The sequence below is a fragment of the Fukomys damarensis genome, unplaced genomic scaffold (genome assembly GCF_012274545.1).
Source record: "Fukomys damarensis isolate Sample0158 unplaced genomic scaffold, DMR_v1.0_HiC HiC_scaffold_33, whole genome shotgun sequence".
NCBI classification, from domain to species: Eukaryota; Metazoa; Chordata; class Mammalia; order Rodentia; family Bathyergidae; genus Fukomys; species Fukomys damarensis.
Window position 1 is genome coordinate 11,974,787 of NW_022900945.1, and position 25,535 is coordinate 12,000,321.

The 25,535-nt window shown below is 42.2% G+C and overlaps 1 protein-coding gene and 1 long non-coding RNA gene across 5 annotated transcripts in view; one reads left to right on the forward strand and one right to left on the reverse strand.

Moving 5' to 3' along the window:
- The window catches only part of Ak5 (adenylate kinase 5), a 219,973-nt gene that overhangs the window by 120,684 nt on the left and 73,754 nt on the right, over nucleotides 1–25,535 (forward strand). The window lies entirely within an intron of this gene.
- On the reverse strand, nucleotides 113–21,933 carry LOC104848947. Its single transcript, XR_776608.2, has 7 exons — nucleotides 21,895–21,933; nucleotides 20,262–20,358; nucleotides 8,920–8,948; nucleotides 7,050–7,122; nucleotides 4,690–4,720; nucleotides 481–621; nucleotides 113–187 (listed from the first exon to the last, which is right to left on the reverse strand). It is a non-coding gene; the product is annotated as an uncharacterized LOC104848947 (long non-coding RNA).

The window sequence follows — 25,535 nt, forward strand, 5'->3', positions numbered from 1 at the left end:
TGCTGTGAGTTCGAAGGAGAGAAGTCAGGTACGAATGTGTTGTAAACTATGAAGAGCTAAGCGTTTTCCTTATTTAAGGTTATTGCAGTAGCGGATGATTAATTGTTCAATGGTTTCTTGTGAAAAACACAGCAGCAAAAGTCATGCTCCAGCGCCGAGTCTATGCCCCTGTTTCAGATTCCTGGCACTGTGAAAACACAAATTGGGTTCCACTGGTTCATGTCAATTGCAACTCCAGACACTGAGCAGTCATTAGGGGACATGACGATAATTTAATTTCGAGTCTACAGCCACGGGGCTCAGGCTCCTTCCTTCTCGTGTTTAGCGAATGCAAATGGGCTGGGGGCGAGGAGCCCGAGGCAGGCGATGGTGATCTTTCCGAAGAAAGCAAGCCGGCCTGCCATGTCCACAGTGGATGCAAAGCCCATCTAAAACATGAAAACTTCAGGACACCCAATTCCAGGAAAAACACTGACTTACATTTTTATTATTATCACTAGTTTGATCTGTGGCGGTTGTAACGGTTGCTATGAGTCTTCTCTTTGATTTTTTTTTTCTCTTTGACTTCTGAAAGGAACCGTTGGCATTGATGTTACATTAACTAGGGAGATTGTGCAGCATCTGTCAGAGTAAGAGAGATATGGATGAAATAAAAATAAACAAATCCTCCTTTCATGAAGCGGCACCATTAAATAGCATCACTCTTACTAATTACGAGCTAAAATACGCAACTCTATCACTGTACTTCCCTACTTCAAGCAGTGTGACAGTCACTCACTCGCCCCGAAAGTATGAAGCAGCTTCTGTCCCCGTCTCTCCTGGGCTGTTTCTCCTCTCAGACTCTGGGTTGTCAGTCTTCTTTCACTTCTGATTGCCCTCCTTATCCTCCTTTCTGTCCATGGGAGTCCCAAGCCCAGAGATCATACTCCCTCCAAAAATTGAAATGTTTGACCATCTGCAAGCTGCTTATTCCCTACATTTTTTACCTTAATAAATGTCAGCATCGACTCCTAAGGCGACCATGTCCAAAACCTCAGACATCCGGACCACCTCTCTTAATACCCGCATGTCCCCTTGGTGACAAGTTCTCATCATCCCCACTTCTAAATATTCCTTCAGGTTGACTTTGTTACTGGGGTTTTAAGGCGAAAGCCCCAGCTCAGCCACCTATCCCATAATGCTAATCGAGGAGAGGAGCTTTGGGGCTGACGATTTAGCTCAGTGGTGCTGCGCCTGCCTGGGGAGCAGAGTCCTGAGTTTGAATCCCAGTACTGGGGGCAGAAAGTCATTATAAAGGAGAGGAGCTCCAGTCAGCATGGCCATGAGCACAGAGAAAGGATTCAAGATCTGTCTTCTAGGGGCTGACAAAGCTTTGCAATCTTACAGGAAAAGGAACAAAGGACGGTAGGGGTTTGCATAGATGGGGCTCCATAGCTGGCAGCCCAAGGAATCCTACTCCAGTCACAGTCTGGATGGATGATGGGAGTCTTCGTTCTGGCCCCATGAGGTTCTGCAACAGCCACTGTTGCCTGAGGGGACAGTTCAGTTCCTATCATGAGATGGTGAGGGGGCAGCCACAGTTCCCATCAAGGAACTCCAGACACTGAGCAGTCGGAGGTGACCTCTCACAAGGTGGTCTGCAAGGCTCTGCTTTTCCTGGAATCTGAGGTGACTTCAGGCTTAGGATAATGACTGGAGATTCTAGGCCTCGTTCTAGGGAGTCTGGAACTGGATGATGTGTAAACTAGCAATTGAATGTCCCTAAAGATCCTGAAAATCAGTTGTGATTGATGTGCTCACGGGCAGAGCCGAGCCAGGACCTGAGCCACAGTGTCACGGCTGCCCACGCTGCATCCTGTTGAAGTGACCCACTGGGCATCTGCAGGCCCAGCCTCTAGGTCCCTGCTACCTCCCTTCTCATGCCTGCTGCTTCGGCTCCCACCATGCACCTGTCCTCACTGACTTCAGCATAGTGACTACGGCTTTCCCTTTCTTAGCTGGTCCCCTTCCACCCCGTACCACATGCTTCATGGGTAATATGCATGGACTTGTCGCTCAGTAGCTTAAAATCTTTCAGCGCTTCCATGTCATTTCTTTTTTTTTTTTTTTTTTTTTTTTTTTTTGGTGTGTGTGGGGGTGAGCTTGCCAGGCAGGTGCTGAGCTGCTGAGCTACATAAGGCAGGTGGCAGAACATGTTATTCCTTGAGTAAAATGAGTGGTTTTGAGCATGACACTTAAGGTTACTCTGTTGTTTCTCCTCTTGACTGTACTGAAATACTAGAGTTTCCTAAGTGGATGCTATGGCTTCATTATTCTGGGTTTTGGTAAAAAATACTCCTTTGCACATCTTTTATCGTGGAGAACGGCCCACTCACTCTGAAAGAGTTAACTTGAATGTCACTATCTTTAGGAAACCTTCCTCCTTTGTGTTCCTATAGCAACCTGCAAATGCTCCCTTAATAACACTTATCATGTTGTTTTGTTATGAATGTTCTTTTTCTAAACATCATGAAACAATGTTATTCAAAAATTATATATGCATCCTTAAAATTGAGTATTTGCCATTCTTAAAGCTAATCTTTAAATTCTCGGTCTAGAACTCTTCCACTTCACTTCCATGTAAGTTGTTTGAGATGCAGTACTTTAAAAATCCTGTAGGATGCTATCCATGGAATAGTATCCCAGTTTTTTTTTTTTCACTGTTTATTGGTACATTTAAAGCAAACAATACAGTTACATTTATCATTGGGATCTTGTACCTTTACATGATATATCTTAGCTTGTAGTTTCCCCATACCCTGCCCTCCCTTCACCCCCTTCACCCTTCCCTATTTACAAAGAATTTGTTTCCATTTTTTCACATTTTTTTCTTTTCCTTTATTTCCCTTCCCCTGCCCTTCCCACTTCCCCTTTGGCTATTTTCTTCCTATGTCACCCTCTCAATTATACCATTTAAACCTTATTTACACTTTAAGCTTTTCACACCACAGAAGCTATTCCGTATTTACCCATGTGTCCTATTTATTTCACTTAAGAGCATAGCCTCAATGTGCATCCATTTAGCTATAAATGTTTCTAGCTTCTCATTCCTTATGGATGAGTGGTACTCCATCTTATAGAAAAATCACATCTTTATCCAGTCTCCACTTGATGGGCATTTGGGTTGTTTCCAAGTGTTAGCTATTACAAACTGTGCTGCTATAACATGGGTACACGTATATCACTGTGGTATGATTCTTTTAATTTTTTTGGAAAGATACCCAGCAGAGGATTAGCTGGGTCAAATGGGACCTCTAATCCTAGTTCTTTGAGGTATCTCCATATTGATTTTCACAGTGGTTTCATCAGTCTGCCCTCCCACCAACAATGGAGAAGGGTTCCTTTCTCCCCACAGCCCTGCCAGCATTTGTTACTGGTTGATTTCTGGATAGCAGCCATTCTTTCTGGGATGAGGTAGAATCTCAGTGTTGTTTTCATCTGCATCTCTCAAATGAACAGTGATGTTGAACAATTTTTCATATATTTATTTGCTGCTTTTACTTGTTTGAGAAATGTCTGTTCATTTCAGATGTCCATTTTTGAATCAGGTCTTTGTATTTGGGGAGTCTGATTTTTTTGAGTTCTTTATATATTCTAGATAGTAGTCCTTTGTCTGAGGAGTAGCTGGGAAAACTTTTTTCCCACATTGTAGGTTGTTACTTAGCTCTGTTGGTGATTTCTCTTGCCCTGAAAAAATTTTTTAATGCAATGAGATCCCAGTTGTTTATTCTTTGTGGAAGTCCTCAGGTTGCTGAGGATTTGTTCATAAAGTCTTTTCCTTTGCCAATGTCTTCGAGAATTCTACCTAATTTATTTTCCAGTAAATTTAGTATTTCTCTTTTGATATTTAGATCTTTAATCCCCTTGGATTTTAGTTTAGTGCATGGTGAAAGCAAGGGACCTGATTTTAATCTTTGGCAAGTTTTAATCTTTGAAAGCCAGTTTCTCCAACACCATTGATAAAAGAGGCTATCTCTCCTCCAGTGAGGATAGCTGGCTTCTTTGTCAAGGATGAAGTAGCTGAGTATATCTGGTGTTGTTTCTTCATCCTCTAATCTATTCCATTGATCCTCAGATCTGTTTCTTTGCCAGTACCATGCTGTTTTTATCACAGTGGCTTTGTAGTATAGTTTCAGGTTGGGAATTGTGATACCCCCTGCCATGTTTCTGTTGCCTAGAATGGTTTTTGCTATTCTATGTCTCTTCTGGTTCCAAATGAATTTTTGGATTGTTTTCTCAAGTTCTGTGAAATATACTGTTGGGATTTCAATTGGCATTGCATTGAATCTGTATAGAAGTTTTGGAAGTGTGACCATTTTCATTATGTTGGTTCTTCCTACCCAGTAGCAAGGGATGTCTTCCATCTTCTTATATCCTCTTCTATCTCTTTTTTTATAGTGCTGTAATTTCAGTGTAGAGGTCTTTTGTCTCCTTTGTTGGATTGATTCCTAGATGTTTCATTTTATTGGATGTTATTGTGAAAGGAATTGTTTCCCTAATTTCTCTCTCAGTGAGTCTGTTATTTGTGTACAAGAAGGATATTGATTTATATCAAGTTTTAACTACTCTTTTGAACAACATTTTCCTTCTATATGTGCATATCAATCACCTCTCTGCAATGTAACCACTTACAGTAAGTATGGCACTTACAAAAGCAACCAGCGTTCCTTTCAGTTTAATTCTGAAACATATGGCAAAGATAAAAGCAAAGATTAATCATCTGCACAATTTAAATAGTAACAATGAGAAAGCAATCATCCACATACCCACCCTCAGTGTAAGAAATAAATTGTTACTGATGTATTTCAAACCCGGTAAACAACTTTCCCTGACCTCACAACCTCCCACCCATCCAGTGGTGAACATTTTCAGTATTTCTTTATATATCTTTCTCGCTCCCCCAGCTTTCTGAAGGCCAAAGCTATGCTTTTTTTCTTTGTACCTCCAATACCTGACACAGAGACATTCAACTCATACTTACACAAGGAAATAAAGGTGTTAAATAAAAAATGTCATATGGTGTTAAGGAAATAAAACATAAGTAAAATTAATGTTGCAAGTAACAGTGACTGACTTGGAGGTTTGTCTGGAAAGAATTCCTCGAGGAAAGGCATTATGGATTATGTTTTAGAGAGCCTTGTAATTTCTGCTCAGAATATACAGATCAGAAGAAAACTTTATTCCCATCCTTATCAAAACAACAAAAATGGTCAGATAAACTGCAGGCTCAGACGACTGAGGTTTTGTGTTGACCAGCAGGCCAGGCTTCTGCAGGGAGAAGTAGACTGGGCAGATACAGCTGGGTCCCAGTAGACACCAGATAGAGTGACCAACTAGCTAGTGAAAGCCTGGTGCGGGTGGATGGGAGACTGATGTCACAGGGAGAGAGTGTCAACACCTTCCTGGCTTTTTCTATAAACCCCACACACCAGGGGCACACAGAGGCAACTGGCAAGGGCCCTGAGAAGGTGCCCCTGTGAGGTGCACTGATGTCAGGGACAGCAGCTGCTCTGGAGCAAACATGAGTTCCTCCTGGCCCCTCTTCCTCTGGCAGGAGGTAGAACCACTGAGCTAAATCCCCAGCCCGAAAACTACTATTTTTTTTTTTTTTTTTTTTTTTTTTTGTTTTTAGTTACACAGAAGGAAAACTGAAGCAAAATTCGTAGGCCCATGTTTTGTGTCTGTGGCATATGTAAGAGAAAAATGTGCAGTGACATAAAATTTAAAATGTAAAAATCATAAAGTGCATAAGAACAGAGCAGGAGAGGAAGTAGGTGGTGTAAGGTGTGCCCTCCTGTACAGCCTGTTGAACTCTGAGTGATTGCCAGTGTATACAAAGCTGGGTGAGGCCATGAAGAAACTAGAGAGAAGTCATCTCAGGAACTAGAGAGAGAGAAAGAGAGAGAGAGAGAGAGAGAGAGAGAGAGAGAGAGAGAGAGAGTGTGTGTGTGCGCTGGAGAAACTCTGGGGAAGATATCGTAGCTGAGGTGACAAGGACAAGGATCGGTGCACTGTCAGAGAAAAAAAAAAAGAACAGCCAACCACCAGGGACTGCAACAGAGAAGATGTGTGATAAACACTGTTTGGGGCAGGTCTGGCCAAACACACCACGGCAGGCACAGGCAAGAACATACTGGGTCCTGCTCTGCAGAAACCAGATTTCTTTTTGTGGGGGGCTTGAGACAGGGTCTCACTCTGTAGTTGAGACTGACCTGGAACTCACTAAGTAGCCCAGGCTGGTCTCAAACGCACAGCGATCCTCCTGCCTCAGCCTCCCAAGTGCTGGGATTACAGGCGTGCGCCACCACGCCCAGCTGAAACCAGGTTTCTTCATCTTGTGCCCTAATCCCATGCACCTGTCCCATAATCTTGTGGCCAGAACATGTCGTGTGCCCTTTAATATTGTAGGTCTTGGGTGACCTGGCATAAGGAGACCGCTGGTTAGACAGGCAGAGGCTGTGTGTGGCAGGGATCCCTTGCTTTGGGTGAGCAGTGGCAGAAAGCTGCCAATGATGTGGCACATGCCACCCAGAAATGGATACAGTTGGCATCTTCATGATCCGCTCTGGAGACTCGCCCAGTGGGGTTACAGGGCACATTAATCATCATCATTATCACAGATCTCAAAAAGGAGGAGGCTGGAGATTTCTCTGCTAGCAGCAGGTGACAGCAAGATGATTGGTCCTTTGGATTTGGATGCCTGCAGATAATTATCAAAGATTTCCAAGGGATGGTACTCTGCATAGACTTTAAAGGGCCTCTGATTGTCACATTTAGTGTCCTTTGCTCCTTGTGACCCGGGTAACCTTCACAATGGCAAAGGAGATAAATTTGAGAGCAAAGAAGCACTTCTAAGTCATAAATTTTTGACTCATGGCTTCCTTGACTCTATAAGTATGAGCCCTGATATCTTTATCTTCATCCTGTCTTTGAAGAGGCAAGGTGACCAAGTTAAAATGTGAAAACAAAATAAAGAAACATAGGGGACAGAAACAAGAGGTGTAATATACTTTTAGTGCTGTTGATCTCCATGCTCTTCCTGCGTGGATGTTTCTTGGATTAGAATTTGTATTTGACGTGAACCTAAAATCATAAGAAAGGACCTGAATCAGTGCGCACCATGTGCATGTTACCCAGCCCTGCCAATCCAAAGCATATTCCATTATCCCTGGAGGGAAGATTGGGATTTGAATCTGTTTCTGCAGGATGTCAACAGCTTGCAGGGTTCCAAGGAACTGATAATTATTAATGACGGCATCTCGAAGGTTCCCACCACACCCGCAGAGTAGAGTGCTTCATAATGTTAAGAAGGCAGGCGCTGAATGAGCCAGCTGCACTGTGACAGCCACGAGGGCCCATTTCCCAGTTGGCGCCCTCCCCAGCAGGGCAGGATGCAGAGGAACGGACCGAGGACATCTTCACCCTGAGGTCTGAAGGAAAGCACAGTAACAAGCAAAACCCAAGCCAGCGCTCCCAGTGGCTCCCTTCATGACAGTAATAGACTGCGTTGCAAGATTGGCTGAGCACCAGGTACGGTGCTGAGCATTGTACAGCCAATCTTCGCAACATTTCCCTGAAGTCAGCATTATCGTTATTCCTGTTTTCACAGACCAGAAACAGGTTTGGAGAGGGACCATCACTCCCTCCGGTCATAAAAATAACACATCAGAGAGCCAGGCCTAGACCCAGTGACTGCCTCTGGAGGCTGCATTTTCAACACAATGTGCTCTCCCTGTATTAGTCAGCTTTCCCATCACTGAGACCTTCTACCTGACACCTGCAGCTTAAAGAAGGGAATTCAGTCCACGGTCAGCTGGCCCCAAGGCAGAAACACTGTGGCAGACTGTGTGGTAGAGAAGCCGCTTAGTTCATCGCAGCAGGGAAGCAGAGCAAGTGAGCAGTGCCGAAGAGCAAGGAACTAGACATTGACCTCAAGGCCACACTTCCATGACCCACCCAGAGTGTGCACCATAAAGCCCCTACACCCATCCTAAAATCACTTAAGTGATCTCTTAAATTGACCCTTCACACACGTCCTCTCCCCGCACTTCATCTAGAAGAAATTCACTCAGTTCCTCAAGTAGTCACAAAGCATTCACTAAGCATAACATCATGGCCAGCCCTAAGGAAGCCGTGTGAGGATTTACTTGTGTAATCAGCCAGCACTGACTGAGCACCTCTTTGGTGCCAGGCTCTGTTCTAAGCACTGGGAGCACACGCACGGTCAAGATGTGGTCCCTACCTTCAGGGAAAGCACAGAGTAAGGGGACACAGGTAGTGATCTGAGCACCAGGAGCTGACAAGACAGAGGCCTGCCGCAGGGACGGGGCCATCTCTGAAGGGCGGGGGCAGGCTCAAGGGAGAGGTGGACCTGAGCTGTGTCATGCAGGAAAGATGAGGTTGAGCTGAAATTTGGGGACAAAGGCCTTTTAGCCAGAGATCATTGAGGTAAAGGAGCAGGGCAGGGTCAGGAAACAGCACATACATCATGGCTGGAGTTTAGAACAAGGTGGGCAGTGGGAGGGGTGAGACTCAAATGCCTAACTCCACCTTTCAATTTAATTGTATGAAAAGGCTTGAAGGTTGAAAGATCTCCCAGAACATTAATGAAGGACATTTTTCTCAAGCGAGTCAGTTGAGCCTATGCTAGAAACTAAATGTTCACATCCCCCAAAATTCATATGTTGAAACCTAACCTCCAGTGTGATGGAATCAGGATGTGAGGCCTTTGGAAGGTGACCAGGTCATGAGAAGGAGCTCAATGCCCTTACAAAAGAGTCTCCAGAGACGTTGTTGTCCCTGCCATCGTGTGTGGTTACAGTGAGAAGAGAGCCATTGGGAACCAAGAGACAGCTGTCCCCACACTGAGCTTACCCATACCTTGATCTTGGTCTTCTCAGCTTCTGGAACTGTAAAGGAATAAACTTCTGTTATTTATAAGCCATCCAGACTATGGTATTTTGTTATAGCAGTCAAAGGGGACTAAGACAGCCAAGACTCCAGTTGTTCATTTACTTCATCAACAGTACTTAAAACCAGCCAACCAGGTACAAGCCATTGCGCTCAGCATCAGAGGCTACAAAAGAACAATCAAGCCCTGCTTTCAAAGACAGCAGGCCAGGTCGCAGGCAGTGACAAAGTGTGTCTTTCCCAAGGCTGTAGCCATGTGGCATCCTTGACTTCACAAGGCTTTGCTTAACAGAACTCTGAACAAAAAGAATTCCAAACAGTTTTTCTTCAGCTCATAGATGTGGGGGTTCCCAAGTAACTCTATGTTATTACCATAATCCTGCCACTAGACACTCAGCATCCTCTGTTGTATGTGTTCAGTGAATTCTCAAAATACTCCATTGTCCAAAGTAACTAACATCTTATTAAACAAAATAAATTTTACGCTTATAACAAAACAACCTTAATGAGAATGCCAGGTAGCATTAAAATAATCAAAGGAATCAATTAATGAAAAAAACTTACACCGGGTTATTAAATTTCAGGGTTTGAATTCCAGGCCTCCCCCAGCACAGGGAGGCTGGGCAGGGGGAGGCAGCCACCCCAGCAATAAACAGCTTGGGAAGCTTTTTTCACCAACAGCTCCTCCGTGAACTGTGAAACCAACTTTTGGGCCTCTTTTCATTAAAAATCCCTCCCCCGCGCCTTTTTTTTTTTTTTTTGCATAAAGATGAAAAACTAAGATAACATCAGGTCTTTTCAATCATTCCCCCTTTGAACTAAAGCAGACTTTCATGCCCTCTTTGCATTAGAAATTTTTTTGCATACAGATGAGAAATATAAGACGATATCTTTTCAATCTTTCTCCCATAAACTAGTTTCTTTGACATTCTTTCATAAGGCCTATTTTCCAATCCTTTAATTTTTTTTTTCAGACACTACACTCAGTGTATAAGACTGGGCAAAATTACAGTAACAGAATTTAATGAACTAATGCATCTTAATATTGCTATTTCTCCTAAGGACATAAAACACATTTTTGTTATGTTTTTAATTCATTTTATGCCTCTAATTTTAATGCAAGTGGTTAACATTTCGGGTCCTCAGTTTCTTCATGTTAACCAAAAGTTAACACAGGTACAAAACCTCTCCAGGGTCTTCCAAACCTCAAATCCGTGATGTTATTGTCAATAATAAGCATAATACCCCTTAGCAGATATCACAAGATTCTTGTGGCACTTGTCATCTTGAGCCTAAGTACTGCCAAGTTTACTGCTAGAAATAGAACTCTTGTGCACACAAACTTGCATATGAGCCTAAATTTTAAAAATACAAAGAGAATAAATGAGTATGAATATTAATTTATTTACATAACTAAAAAGATTAAGAAAAACCATGATGAATATTTGAACAGATTTCTCAAAAAGACATTTGATAAAAATTATACAATCATTTAGTTTTTAAAAATGGTTATTTTAAAATAACATTTACTGTGCTCGCTTTGGCAGCACATATACCAAATAACATTTACTTAAAAGAGTCACTATCCTTAGCAAAGACATATACACATTTCCATACAAAAAAATTTATCACAATGAATTTTTTTTGTACCAGGGACTGAACTGGGGACCTTGCCCTTGCAAAGCAGGCAGTGACACCACTGAGCTAAATCCCCAACCCCACAATAAATCTTACTAAAGATTCCTACCATTTTGGTTTTTTATAAGTTGGAGGAGAATCAATACAGGAATGAAGAAAGAAAAAAAATCACCACTTTCAAAAATTTATAGTTGAAAACTTCAGGGTAGTAAGCAAAAAACTATATGTGATGATCTAGAAAATTTAGTAAAGTGGTCATAAAAAGAACAGAGAAGAAAATCTCATTTTCTATATTTATGGAATTATTAAGTACTTACTAATACTAATATGACATTCTCCAGCTCTGAACAAATAAAACTACCAAATCTTAGGACAATTTGAAAAATTGATAAAATAAAAGCAGATACATGCTTTGCTCCTGACCTTAATATTTATGAACAGAGTTGCACAATTCCAATCAAAGTTTCAAAAATGTAAAGAACCTAATAAAATAATTATAAAATGAAAGATATAAGTGTGTGAAGTATTTTAAAAGATGACAATGCTCTGCAGAATGATTAGCTGGCAAGATAAAGAAAACCAACTCAGCCAGGTTTGGGGGGAATAGCCAGGTGCCTGTCATCCCAGCACTCGGGAGGCTGAGGCAGGAGGATCACTGTGAGTTCAAGACCAGCCTGGGCTACACAGTGAGTTCCAGGTCAGTCTCAACTATACAGTGAGACCCTGTCTCAAAAAACAAACAAACAAAAAAAGCACAACTCAGTAAATCATTATACCATAGGCTGCAGTCAACTCCAGCTGACTGAAGCAGTTAAATATATGAGGTTTTCCAAAGGGGAAAAAAATGCATATAGTTGCTTCAGTTCTAAAAGGAAGTCCATTTCCCTTTACCATTGGGCAAATAAAAGAAATAAGTAGGTGAGTTTACTATTAAAATATTACAAATCTACCAGACATGAAAGGAAACCACATGAATGTTATCTTCACATCCAAACTTCACATTTAAAGAAAGCCATAAGCACAGTGATACAGTGACAAATGTACAAATGGACAACAGAAAGGTTATCATTTAGGAAAAGAAGGTTCTCACATGTGTGGCAATTAAGGAAATATTAAATTATCAAAAATAGCAAAGTTTTTATTGACAGTTGTAGAATGTACTCATATGTTGAAGAAAGGAGTATAAATGTTATACTGTCATTAAAGAAGGTAGTTGAACAAATGCAAGAAAATCATTCAAAATGACCATATTTCTTTTTTTCTTTTTTCTTTTTTTTTTTTTTGTCTCTTGAGACAGGGTCTCACTATGTAGTTCAGGCTGGCCTTGAACTGACTACATAGCCCAGGCTGGCCTCCTGCCTCAGCCTCCCAAGTGCTGGAATTATAGGTGTGTGCCACCATGCCCAGCAAACCATATTCTTTTTAATGCTGCCATATTTCTGGAACTATGTGGTAATCATAATGATTATAACTTCTGCACCTATTTTTACAGCTATTGGGGAACTGTTTAAGTAGGCACTGTGCTAGACACTTTATAGATACTATCTCCCATCCTTACTAAAACACTGCAGGTGGATGATATTGACCTTGTTTTAAAGATGAGAAGACTGAGACCTAGGAAGATTAAATAAATCATCTGAGTTTAGGAAATTCAAATATTATTTTACCCAGGCTCTTCCTACAACTTCAGGCTACCTCTGAAGCAATGCAAGAGGAAAGCAGGAAAAGAAGAAAAAAAGCTTTGGTATCAGTCTGCGTGCTTTCTAAAGGAACCTAGAAATAGCAGGGCGTGGTGGCACACGCCTGTAATCCCAGCATTCAGGAGGCTGAGGCAGGAGAATCGCTGCGAGTGCAAGACCAGCCTGGGCTACATAGTGAGTTCCAGGTCAGTCTCAACTGCATAGTGAGACCCTGTCTCAAAAAACACAAAACCAAAAACAAAAAAACAAAACACAACAACAAAAAAAGGAACCTAGAAATAACCAGTGCCCAGCTGTCACTGTGGAAGTGAATTGAAAGTACAGAGCAGCATCTATCAAACGAGCACACACACCTTTACTGCAGCCAAGCTTCTAGGACTGTGTGCTGCTGCTACAAAAAGGGAAACTCAGTAAACAGGAGGACTGTGCAGTATTTGGTAGTTGTGAAGTAAGAGACAGTGTAGTGGGAATAAGTCATCTGGGTGTAAGTCTGGCTGTGCCCTTCCCAATGCAGGACAGTACGGTTGAAGTCCCAAACCCTGTTCCTCGTCTCCTCTAAACTGTGGTCAGCTGGGGGGGTCCCGTCTACTTCTTCAGGATGTGAGTAGACTGAATGAGCGAGTGGAGGCTGCTATCATCTTGTCTCTACCAAAACTCAGTTCCCCAATGTAACAGGATTAAAAGGCCGGGGCACCTTTAAAGGGTGTGACGTGAGTAAGTCACAACCACCTAAACAGATGGATTTTTTTAGTCTCTAAAACTGTGAACCAAATAAACCTCTTCTCTAAAAACTGTATCTAGCCTTAGGGTTTCTGTCATAGTAACACAGAACAGGCTAAGACAAATGCAAGCACTTGGAACAATACCTGATCCATGTGTGAGAGTAGAAAAGAACAAAATGTGACAACTCATCTTTATGGTTTGGGTTTAGATGTCCCCCCAAAGCCTCATGTGGTCATAGGCTGGACCTGGAGTGTGTGAAGCTGGAATTGATTCATGATGCAATGCTAGGCTCAAGGGCCCTGGGATTAAGGGTGTGAGTGCTGTTTCTTTTCTGCAACGCTTGTTTGCCATCCCACCTTCAGCGCCAGCCAATTATGGACTGAGCCCTCTACAAACTGTAAGCCAAGTGAACCCCTTCCCCTCTAACTTCAGCTGCCGGGTATTTTGTCTCAGCAATAAGAGAAAAGGAACTAACACACCCATTGATTATAAGTTTAAAATATGCAAAAATCCCAGAACACATGCAAAGTGGTCATACGAGCAGATAAATAATTACAGTTTTGAATTGAGAAGCCTCCATTTCTAACTTTCTAGGACATCCCCAAATATAATTCTTTAATTTACTTGAGTTTGAGAAACGGAACTTGGAACCTCTAGCGACCTATTTAATGTAACATAATTTAAAAGAGAAAACAGTCTAGGGGCTGTTTAACATTCAGTGGGAATGTGATGCCTAGTGGTAAAGTTTGGCCGAAAGATCTGTTATTGTGGATCAGAACGGGGGAGAGCAGAAAACCAGAAACGCACATGCTGTGAAATCTCAGTTTAACTTTATGAAGACGGAGTATCCAGAACATCACTGATAATGTGAGGAAATCTTCCCTATCCTGAGCATCCTACCTAGTAATTGTAACCTACTTGTCAACAAATTTTGGTGTGCATCATACTTATTTCTCAAGTTGTAATATTACGCAAAAATTACAATGTTGGCCAGGTGTGGTGTATGCCTGTAATGCCAGCACTCTGGTGGCTGAGGCAGGAGGATCCCTGAGAATTTGAGGCCAGCCTGGGGTATGTAGCAGGTTCAAGGACAGCCTGAATTGCCTAGTGAGACCCTGTCTCGAAAATACCTAAAAAAAATTTTTTTAAACGCTATAATACACAGGCAATTCATGTTATAATATGAGTGCGCTAAATATTTGTTCAGTAGTTTCTGTTATAGTAATTATATTATCTATAAATGAGATCAAATTTAGTTTAGAATTATGCTCTGTTTTTACAAAGTATAACTACCCATTGATTCCATTTAAATGTTCAAATAAAGTACATAGGGACATAAAATAAAATAATAAAATTTATGATCCAATTTCAAATAATATTCTTAATTCAAAGAGGGATATTGTGATTACTGTACTCCATCCTGCCTTTAAGGACTTTATTGAAAATGGCTTTTATTTTACTACTTTTAAGACTAAGTCATGACTGAGGTGAAGAATGGCTATTAGACTCACATGTCGATTTCCTCTCCTTCCCAAGAGCCCACTAATATAATGACACAAATACAAACTGTACAAGCCACCAGGACTTTAAGGAGAGGCCATCCATGAATAAGAGATCCCATTAAACTTCTAGAAGACAGAGGCAGATGGGATAAGAGTGACAGACTTAGAAGAGGAGGTCGGTTTAAATTGTGTAAATAAGGGAGAGAAGCAAAACCTGAGAGAGCGTTAGGACCTGGATGCACCAGCTGTGGCAGAGCTCAAAGAAGAAACTCAGCACCGAAGAGAAATGGGTTGCGTTAGTGTGTAACAGAATGGCTCCTTCCCTCCGATGCTCATGACTGGAATGGCTGCTCACGTTCCTTCAGCCAGGAAGAATTTTTAGTCTTTCTCTACAGAGCAAACTGAGGAAGAATCAAGATTCAAAGCATCAAGTGGATTCGTTTGCTGGGGCCCCCAGAGAATCCGTCTTACCACAAACTAGGCGGTTTAAACAACATGAACTCACTCTCTCACAGTTCTGGAAGCCAGAAGTACAAGAACCAGGTATCTGCAGCGTTAGTTTCTGCTTGGCCTCCTCAGCTGGGTCCCCACATGGTCTTTTGTCAATGGATCCTAACCTGCCCTCTCACTAAGGACACCAGTCATACTGGATTAGAACCCACTCATATGACTTCATTTTATATTAATTATCTCTGAAAACCTTATTTCCAAAAGCAGTCTCATTTGGAGGTCGTCGGGATGATGCCTCGGCACACAGATTTGTGGGGGAGACAGTTGAGCTAAGGAGAGACAGAGGCCGGAAGTGGACTGAGCACCTTCCTTGGGCTGTAAGACCTTGGCCCCCGCCTGTCCCCTGCACAGGGTTGTCAAAAGTCTGTGCCCTGTCAGAGCAGACCACTCAGCTACAGAAACTGTGAGGCCCAGAGAGACAGATTGTGATGCTGAGGCCTTTCGGCAAAATGACCTCACTTATTCACTCATGAATGTGCAGGTCAACCAAAGAGCCTTTTGGGGAAAGCTTTCAACATGAAAGCCAGTGTGCTGTAAGCCCCAGCAAAGAATGGATTTGGAAATAATGGAGATACACAGTTACCTGTTCGGGAAAGGAGGAGGAAATGGTGTCACCACAGAACAGGGACAGGATGCCATGAAAGAGGGTTGATCATTTAATGGAAAGCCATGGCATGTTGTTACCGAGAGATCACAACAATGGGAGCTAGAAAGTGGTGTGAGAAATTAAATTTGAGAAATCAGGAAATAGTAGTAAAAGCATAGTATTCATAATGGCAGTAATGTCCAGAAGAAACAGCAGAAGCAGAAACGTGTTTGCCAAACGAAACAGTGGGCTGTTGTGTTTCAGTATTTTGATACCATATTCTCTTTCTTCTAACTCTTGGATATCTTGGATATATTACCTAATTATTTTTAAATCTAAATAATGATAAGCTTGTTTAATCGCTGTGTTCTTAATAGTCTATGTAGATTAATTTTTATAAATCAATCAATATTATCCTTGAGTCCTTAGCAAGCCAAATAAATTATTTTAGGCTCTGTGGGAAAATATAGAAAATTACAAGAATTCAGTTAACTCTTTCTAAGAGTCCGCAGTTTTTTGTGATAAAATCATAAGGCAATGTATTCCAAACACTAAATAAGAGCAATCAACTGACAGTGTCTCAGGATTCAAAAAGAAATACATGGGCTTCCACTGGTGGGAAGAAGGACACAATGAGCATTGCGAAGTGTGTGGTTAAGCAAGGTGGCCGGGGCTCTGGTGGGAGTGACAGGAGGCCGTGAGGTGGGCAGCAGACTAGGTTGTCAACAACAGCAGATCTGCGAGGGCAAAAGGGAAAGTAAGTATGTGGGCCTGGTCCTGCAGACCCGAAGGCTGTGAGCAGGATGTAGGTAACATCAGCCTGCTGGTGGTACGTGGCGTGCTGTGCTGGGAAGACCAAGGCAGGGGTCAAGGATGGAGTTCAGCGGCAGTTGTATGATTCCAGCTAGAGGAAGGGAGTGGCTTTAACTAGAGCCATGGAAAAGAGGACTGTTGGAACTCTAAAGATGGAAAACTCTTAGGGATCCACAATACTGTCATCTGACAGAAACATGAAATGTGATTTTATGGTGTCTTGTCACTGGAAATTTCTAGAATGTTATTAAAACCAATCAGCATGAGTTAGTCACTGTTAGCTTAGTAAATTGACAAAGCCAAACACACACCCCCAAAAAAATTTAGTTGATATTTAGAGCGTGTTCGTGGATAAAAGGACAATTTGTGTTAGGCATTCTGAAATGTAAAATACTCTTAAAAGCATCATATGGACACTTATTGTTGCCTTTCTAAACCCCAGGTAAATTTCCAAGTTAGAAAGCACTGAATGGACTCAGAAAATTTCATTCGTAGGCGAAGAAACTTAATTAAATGCATCCCAAAGCATGTTTTGTGATGGGCAGAATGGAGTCAAAACAAGTCTCTTACATCTTTTTCGAAGTTAGTTACATTCAGCTGAGAATTGGCAGGACTTGGTATCTACTCACAGCACTTTTAGAAAACATCTAAGTCATTTGAAAAGCACAGAATGATTCCCTCATTCATCTTTTGTTTAAGACTTCCTTTTCCATTAGTAAGAGGTTACTTAAAGCAAGATAACCATTATTTCTGGGTTAAAATTGTCTGCTAAAACCACCATCTGAGTACCTTTATCTAACTTTGATTTCTCTGCTACTTATTTTCCTATTACCCTGCCATTTTAAGTAAAAGCAAACAGTACTGATTCTTGACCATGACGACATTATGCCACATTAATAATCATATTGTTTGAAAATTCCATTGTTGCCCACATTTATAAGTGCGTCTATAGCAGACTCTCAGGCTGAGTCCCTCTAATTCCTCCCTGTGACCTTTTTTTTCCTCCCATAAGTCTACAAATAGAATATCACAAGTGTTGGACACTAAGTGCTTATTCAGACCAGCCTCGCTGTCTCCATAGTGACATCCATATTTTATGGTCCAAGTCAAGCTGCTGCATTAGCAGATGTTTATCATTAAAAGGAAAGAGTGAAACATCAGCCAGAACACCTCTGTCCTGTTTGTACTCAGTATTAATGCTATTAAAATATAGGGAGCATCTTGAGCTATGCATTGTCTTCTGAATTATCATCACCCCAAACATGCCCCCCCTCCCTCTATGCCAGCAAGCTGAATACTGCTCAGCATTCAGGTAGACTGCCACAAAATCAGTAACATCTGAGCAACCCAAAGCGACGTAAGAGATCCTGAACCTTATCTTTTTTGCACTAAGCATTCCTGAGTATGGAAAACTATGATAGTTCAGAATTAAATGTGGGAGAAATACTTTTAAGATCTTGTCAGCTACATAAAGGCTGACATTTAAGAGAACTATTGTGCACTACTGAAAACAAAGTGTAGGAAGAATGAGTTCTATTTTTAAAAGAAAAGACTGGTGACCTCCTTGAACTTTCTTCTCTTGGCCAAAAGGGGAGCGTGAAGTGCTTCTGCCTCTCTAGTGGGTGACTAGGCTGTGACAGAACACGATAAAGGAAGGAAATTCAGAATATCAAGGAAGGGGGAGGAAAGGAGGAGAAGAATGAGAGCCTAAATGGGAGAAGAGCTAGCTCATGGAATTGAAACCATCCTGTCCAGAAGACACAAAGCTTATCTCTAACCAAGTAGCATAATTAAGAATCCAACGCACTTATGGCATTGAGTGTAGCCACTGACCTCTTTAACCAGAATCCTGAAATTCCAGGCTTCTGTCTGGGGCCCCAGTCATGGCACAGAGGTAATTTTCTGGAGTTTCCAGAGGGAGACTATAGAATTGCTTTGACATGATACACAGTTGGGAGAAGTCTGTATCACATCTGCCTGAGATAAGAATACCCATTTTTAAAAGTATGTGGAGAAGATACTTGCAGATTCTTGTCTTGAATGTCAGGAAAGGAGGTGGATGAATCTATGACTATGAGAACAGTTTCCAAACCTTGTTGACAGGGCAAAAAAGAGCATTGTCTGCGACACCGAGGTTGCCTTGAACAGCAGAAATGCTGAATTACATAAGCATAAAAGTTGGGCAGAAGAACATGGCAAGAAGAAGATGGCCGCAGAAGGGGAAGAGAGGGAAACGGATTGAATGTGAACTTCTTGGGAGAAACTGATGGTGTGATCGTTAAGGAATGCCTAGAAACTGGGGAGGTAAACGAGTTGCGAAGTATTACTCTCGTATTTAGGACATCACAGATTCTCTGCAGTGCTTCTCTAAAAACTGTGATTTCGTGGCAGACAGACTTCAAACGGGTGTATCTGATTTCGGAGTAAGCCGAGAGTCTCAACTAGACCCTTAAATTCTGATTCTGTGTTTTGGGGAGGATCACCAGTTATGAAGTATAATTAGCTATTTGATTAGTCGCTTGCAGAAAACTGAGAAAATCATTCTGTTCTTGTCTGACTAGCTAAAATCTCTAATAGTGTGAAATCTCTGTACCATGCATTCATGAATAATTACCCATAATTACATTATTTGTTCTGGTTTATAAAACAAAGATGTGAAGGTTTTGACCAGAACACATTTCACTGTTTTCCAGCTACTCTTATTTGTTGGGTGGCCTCATTACTCGGTATCAGTAATCAGTCTGCCGTAACATAAAATTGTTACCACAACACTTAGGTGAGCATGGAGAGGCCCATTTTAGGGGGGTTATGACACCAGCAACACCCTGCTCCTGCAGAATCACAAAACCAGACCACTTGGAAGGAGTAAAAGAAAACAATCAGTAGATGGGAATAAACATGGAAGCCAGGGAGGTAATAAAAATAACCATTCAATCCAAGAAAGAACAACTTTGACCTTTAGTTTTTGAAGAACATAGGAAATAAAAACAAACTCCCAAAACGGTTTTTTAAAAGTTCTTCAGATTTTTGTTCTATTTACATCTATTTTAATAGAAACTAAAGAAGCTAAGATAACAAAGGCCAAGGAAAGCTTTAAAAATAATTTTAAAGTACGTATTCACTTTGGAAGAACAATAGAGTATTCGTGTCTGTGTGTTTTAGAAGCTCTGGATATATCTGGCTAGGTATTATTTATGTATTTACTTGAAAGCTGCATTGTTATCAGAATTTTTATCCCAAGACACACGGGTGTGCTTTGTCCTGGGTTGCATTCCGGGTGGCCCCAGAGCAGAAAATAGGAGGAACGCAGCACCTGTCTCCTCTGCACCGGCTGTAGGCAAAGAAGCCCTCAAGCTGTTGACGTCCACAGCGCCTGTCCACAGAGTCAGGCAATGAATGGCTGAGGCATGTTCAGACACAAGAGTAGATGCCACAGAAAAGACACGGGAGGACTGGGCAATACGCTGGCTGGCGTCCGTGCAGCACTTCCCCTGGATGGATGTGGGGAGCGTAAGGCTAAGTGAAACCATCAGATACAGAGGGAGAAATGTCAGGTGGTTTCTCTTATCAGAAAAGCTTATGTATTCATAATGGAACGAGCAAAACGAAAGTGAGATGGCAGAAACAGAGGCAGACTTTGTGGAGATGGGAAAGGAGTAAAACTGATCAAGTTGTGATATGCACATATGCCAACTCTCTAAGACGAATGCAGTTATTATATATGCAAGAAGACAATAAACATAAATAGATTTTTTAAAAATTTAAAACCTTTTCCAAGTGTAGATGCAATAGGCGGATTCTTTTAATCGGGTGTGAGCTTTTGTCATCCCTATTTTATACCTGCAGAAATTGAGGTGGATATTTCTCCACAGCCACGCAGCTGGTCTGGTATTCAGACTCACACGTTTACCCTCTTCCTTACATTCTCCAGAGTGTACTGAAACCGAAATGAAACAAACAGGATAAAACAAACCTTGAGAATCAATAGTTCTGAGTCATTTTTGGCTTCACTCAATGGCTTTGCTTTCCTCTAAGAAGACAGAATTAACAGCCAGGCGTGGTGACACAAGCCTGTCATTCCAGCACATGTGAGGCTGAGACAGGAGGATCACTGAAAACTTGAGGCCAGGCTGGGCTGCACAGTGAGTTCATGGCCAGACTGAACCCATTTAGGAAGAGTCTGTCTGAAAAAAAGAAAAAAATTCCCCAAACCCCCAAACAAAGATCGAAAAAGAAGATATGTAGATTTCAACATGGTCCTTTAATACAAATTAGAAATTCTAGAATCCTTAGATCAAGCAGCCTGATGAAAACATCCAGAAGATTCTTAATATTTTTGTCTCTGCTCTATGACAGATTAATCACTGAATATGTACAAATGCAATTCTAGATTTTAAGTGGATTATTTATTTAGGCCTGGCTGTCGTTAAAAATATAAGTGTTATTTATATAATAAGATTAATATAATGCACAAGATTAATACAGATGTTAATTTTTTAGTGTTCTTCCAAGACATGAATTTTCACTTCCCAAATCCTATGAATCAAATGCAAAAAAGCCTTTCATGCATTTGAGACCTTTCTAGTGAGTTTCTTTGCTCTCCTTCCAGGCTTTTCATGTTTTATTCTGAGCCAAATATGAGATAGCTGACTTGAAGTTTAAGCCAAAAATTAAAACACGTCTTAAATAAAAATATTACCTTAAAGGGAGCAAAGTATATGGCTGCTTGCATTTTCTGTTAAATTTGGGGAAAAAAAGAGCCTGCCTTGCCGACTCTCCAGTGTGTGCGGGGATTTATGTTCCCCGCTGTTGCCGGCCAACAACAGTGTTAATTGCGAGTCCAAATCCGCACGCATCACGGCGGTCCTGACTCTCCTGACAAGACGGCTAAGTAGGTCAGGGTTCTGGGCTGGAAGGAAATGGCCTTTTAGAGGCCGGAGGAGCCACTGTTTTTCTGAAATCCATGGAAACCGGTTCCGGGCGCCCGGTGTTAATGTCGCTGTTGCTTCCTGCTTCACACTCGCCCCTTTTCCGCCCTTCCGAGCAGGAGCTAAGCATAGGGTTTCTTTCCGAATACTTTAGAGCTCCAGAAGGTGTTTTCTAATACTGTAGTCACTACTGACTTTCAAGGGGAGCACAGAAATCTGGCCTGGTTCTCAGGGCATGTTTATTGTGATACCGCACGCTTCTTTTTCAGGCACATCCATCAAGATAGCAAAGCATTCATTTCTCACGTCGCCCCTCTCAGGCCCTCCTCTGGGTTAGTGGCTTGGTCACAGACTGCAGCAAAGAAGAGCCAAGCACAGGCTGTAGGAGCCCTTGTGGCTTTTATTTCTCTCACCTTTGTTGTGATAGTATTTATAAAATAAGTGCAAACCCAAGAGGGTTACAAAGACTGCAAAGTTGTCAGAAAATTACATAAATCATTTTGTGCTTTAAAGAACTTATCCTAGCCCAGCAGGATAGTGCTTACCTGTAATCCCAGTACTCAGAAGGCTGAGGCAGGAGGATCGTCATGAGTTCACAGCCAGCCTGGGCTACATAGTGAGTTCAAGTCCAGGCTGAACTACATAGTGAGACCCTGTCTCAAAAACCAAAAAAAATAAAAATTTAAGAACTTATCCTAGTTTAAACATTTCCAGAAAGTGGGATTCTACATGGAGGAACAGTTGCCCTTCCCCAAGGTGGCAATAGGCAGCAATTTGAAGGTTTGCTGGGTGCCACTTCTGTGCTAATAATGGATTCTCTTACTGAATGGCCCGGGCAGTGCACAACCACAGGCCACCGGAACTCTGTTTCTATAGAGGAGGAGAGGCTGAGCCAGATGGCAGAAGTGGTAGGCTAGTCAACCGCTAGAATTTCAAATGCCCTCTCTGCTGCAGCACTGACTTTAACCCTCACTCCCACTCAATACACACCCTTTCTAAATGCCCATCAACTGATGAATGGGGGGGAAAGATATACTTTTTAAAAATATAATGGAGTACTATTCAGCCATGAAGAAGGATAGGCTTGAGACACTTCTAGGTAAATGGATGCACCTTGAGAACATAATGCTTTAGTGGAATAAATCGAGCATGTGTAAATATGGCATTGTCTCTCTGGTGTGAGAAATTGAAAATGAAAAGAAGGACCAAAAAGAATAATAAATACTGTGAAATAGGAAGAAATTGTTCCAAATTATACAGAATGTGAGATATAGTTTGTCAATACTTAAAATGTGTTTTTAAAGGGTATAGTATTATTAGGAAATGAGCTAAGATAGATTAGCAAATGAAAATATATTCTTTTAGGGTCATGATACTCATTGTATTTACCACAGTTGTTCTCTAATAATGTTTGTTATGAAAAATTATTTTTTCACAGAATGGCTTTTATATTTTCTTTTTTAATGTCTTTGTAATACATTAGATTATTTAAAATTAAATAAAATCAAATTTTAAATTATGAAATCACAGTGGAAAAGAAAACTACCCCTCTCTCAGAAACCAACATAGCCTTTCTTGTCTGCGCTCCCCACTGTACTCATCCAGGCTGCCCCGTGACTGCCCTCGTCCTGTGTCTATGGTAAGGTCCAGCTGAATTCCCCTCAGCTCTTCACTTCGTAAGAATCTCGTTTTCCTGAACGTTGAGTCCCGCGTGCGCATGCGTGGCGGGTAGTCGTTGCTCAGTAAGTGTTCTTAGTGAATTAATGAAGCGCGAACACACCAATAGGGTCCCTGCCTCACTCCTCCGTGAACCCGCCCCCTCAGACTGGGAGGTGACGGTTGGCAGGGGCTGAAAGCTCCCGTGTGAGACTGAAGGGAAATGTATTTGCATGCCATCTGCGACGAGTGCCAGCCCCTCAGCAGATAGGTGTTGAGTCACACTCAGCCATTGGAGACTTCCAGGGAGCCTGCAGATTCGCGAGCTTAGGGGATATTTGTTGAGAAGCTGATTGACTTGCACAGCACGGAAGGGACGCAGGACCTGGCAGAAGACTGGAAAACCAGCTCCCCACCAATCCTCTTTTCCAGTCCGCTGGAGGGAACAGGGGACGCGAGCCTCTCTCCCCCTCACTGCAGAGGAAGAAGACGGACACCACCTGGGCTACTGTCCCCCACTGGGGAAGGGTGGATTCCGCTTCTTTTAGGGTAAGGGTAGAGTTTTGTTGGGAAAGAAAGAGGTCCTGAAAAATACGATGCATTTTCTACAAAATGACGTGATTTTGTAAGAGCTGACGGACAACTGCCACTGCATTCATTTTGTTTTTCTCAGGCTGCGCCCGGTGCCCTTGAAGCTCCTATCCTCCATCAGGGACGTTGTGTGCCCTCGGGTGAGCTCTGAGACAGAGCTGGGAAGCCTTTCGTTACTACGGCTCTGTTCTTCCCTCTGCGGCTCAGCTCAGCCTCTGCCTGAAAGCTCTACCAAGACCACCCCCGCACCCGGCAGAGTCGGCACCGGCCACACAGGACTCTGAACCTGCCCAGTGTGGAGTTGGTTGAATGATAGATGGGCAATAAGATTTTTTTTTTCTGGTCAGCCAGACTTAGTGGCACACAGCTTCTAATCGAAGCACTCTGGGAGGCTGAGGCAGGACGATGGAAAGTTTGAGGCCAGCCTGAGCACCTCAATGACTTAGTGAGACCCTATCTCAAAAACCCTAAACGTATAAATATATTTTTAATATATAACATAGTTTATACAATATAATTTATGTAACTTAAGTATAAATACACTTTCCTATATGATCAACTGTAGCTCAATTCAACAAATAAACTTCAGGTATTATTATGGATACCAAATATTGTGTTTTCCTATGTGTTGCTTCTTGTTAAAGGCCAAGCCCTTTAACAGAGGAACAATAAGAGCAATTATTCTGGTAGTTGAATGAACTAATTTCATATAAAATCTTAGCATCAAAATAATTTATAAGGTGGTTTTAAAATCCATTTTCCTTTTCCTTTTTTTTTTTTTTGGTACCAGGGGTCGAACTCAGGACCTTGTGCTTGCGAGGCAAGCAGCAGAACCACTGAGCTAAATCCCCAGCCCTTGCACATTCATTTTTTTCCTCCCTGCCTGTGGATCTTAAAAGTAAAACCCATTATTACAAAGCTGACTTTCATTCTCATAATTTTCCTTTTGCCTCCTGCTACATCTATATTTTTCCCAAAACTTGGAGCAAAATTGTTTCGTTACCCAGAGGGCCCAATGACTATTAAGTTGTTACAAACCCTCTGTTCTGTTTCCATTCTGTAATTACTTTTTATCATCAAGCCTCTCATAGCCATCTTGCTAATAAGTTAATTATTCTGAAACCAAGATCAATTTGGGGTTTTGGGAACTGGGGACAAACAACATCGTTGCAGAATATGAGACCGGGGGATGGTGAGTTTAGATAAAAAAACGCAGGTGGGTGTTTAAATGGCTCTGAAATGGGAAATAAGCCTCAAGCTAAAAATAGGAGGAAGAAAAAGTAACATAGGGTTTGTTTTTCCCAGCAATGAAACAGTTTAGGTCTTCAGAGCACAGGTGTTGTACTGAGCCGGCCTTCAGTCCTGTCCAGTTCTCCACTGGGTTTGTGGCCTTTCATCACTGTTTCCTTGGGAGAAGAATATCTCGAGTTGCTCTGGAATTTAACGGAGATGTCTGCTGTGCTTTGTGGACCACCTGCTCACCGAAGGGTTTAGGAGACGTCGTCAGCTGTCGTGCACACAGCTCACCTGCCCCATTCTGTGCACACCCTCACCCACAGGAGTCGGGCGGAGACAGCTACCGCACTCCAAGAACTGGAGGAAGAGGAAGCATGGAAACGCACACCTATCGCTTCTCAGAAGGAGAAACTCGAGATTTTAAACTGGGCACCTCATCTCCTTCCAAGACTTTATGCCTGTCATCCCCCACCCCGGTTCCTTCTCACTGCTGTCCGCATCCTCTCCTCACGCCATCAGTGTCGCTTTTGAGGAAACTGGCGCATGCATCTCACGCCTGGGAATCCTCTCACTCACCCACGCACCCCCTCCACACCTCCCAGGGGACCCCGCACAGCCCTTCCCACGGAGAACCAAACCGTTAGTAACAATTCGCTCCGTGTGGTCACGGCCTGGAAGGCCACGAAGGCCAAGACATTGCTTT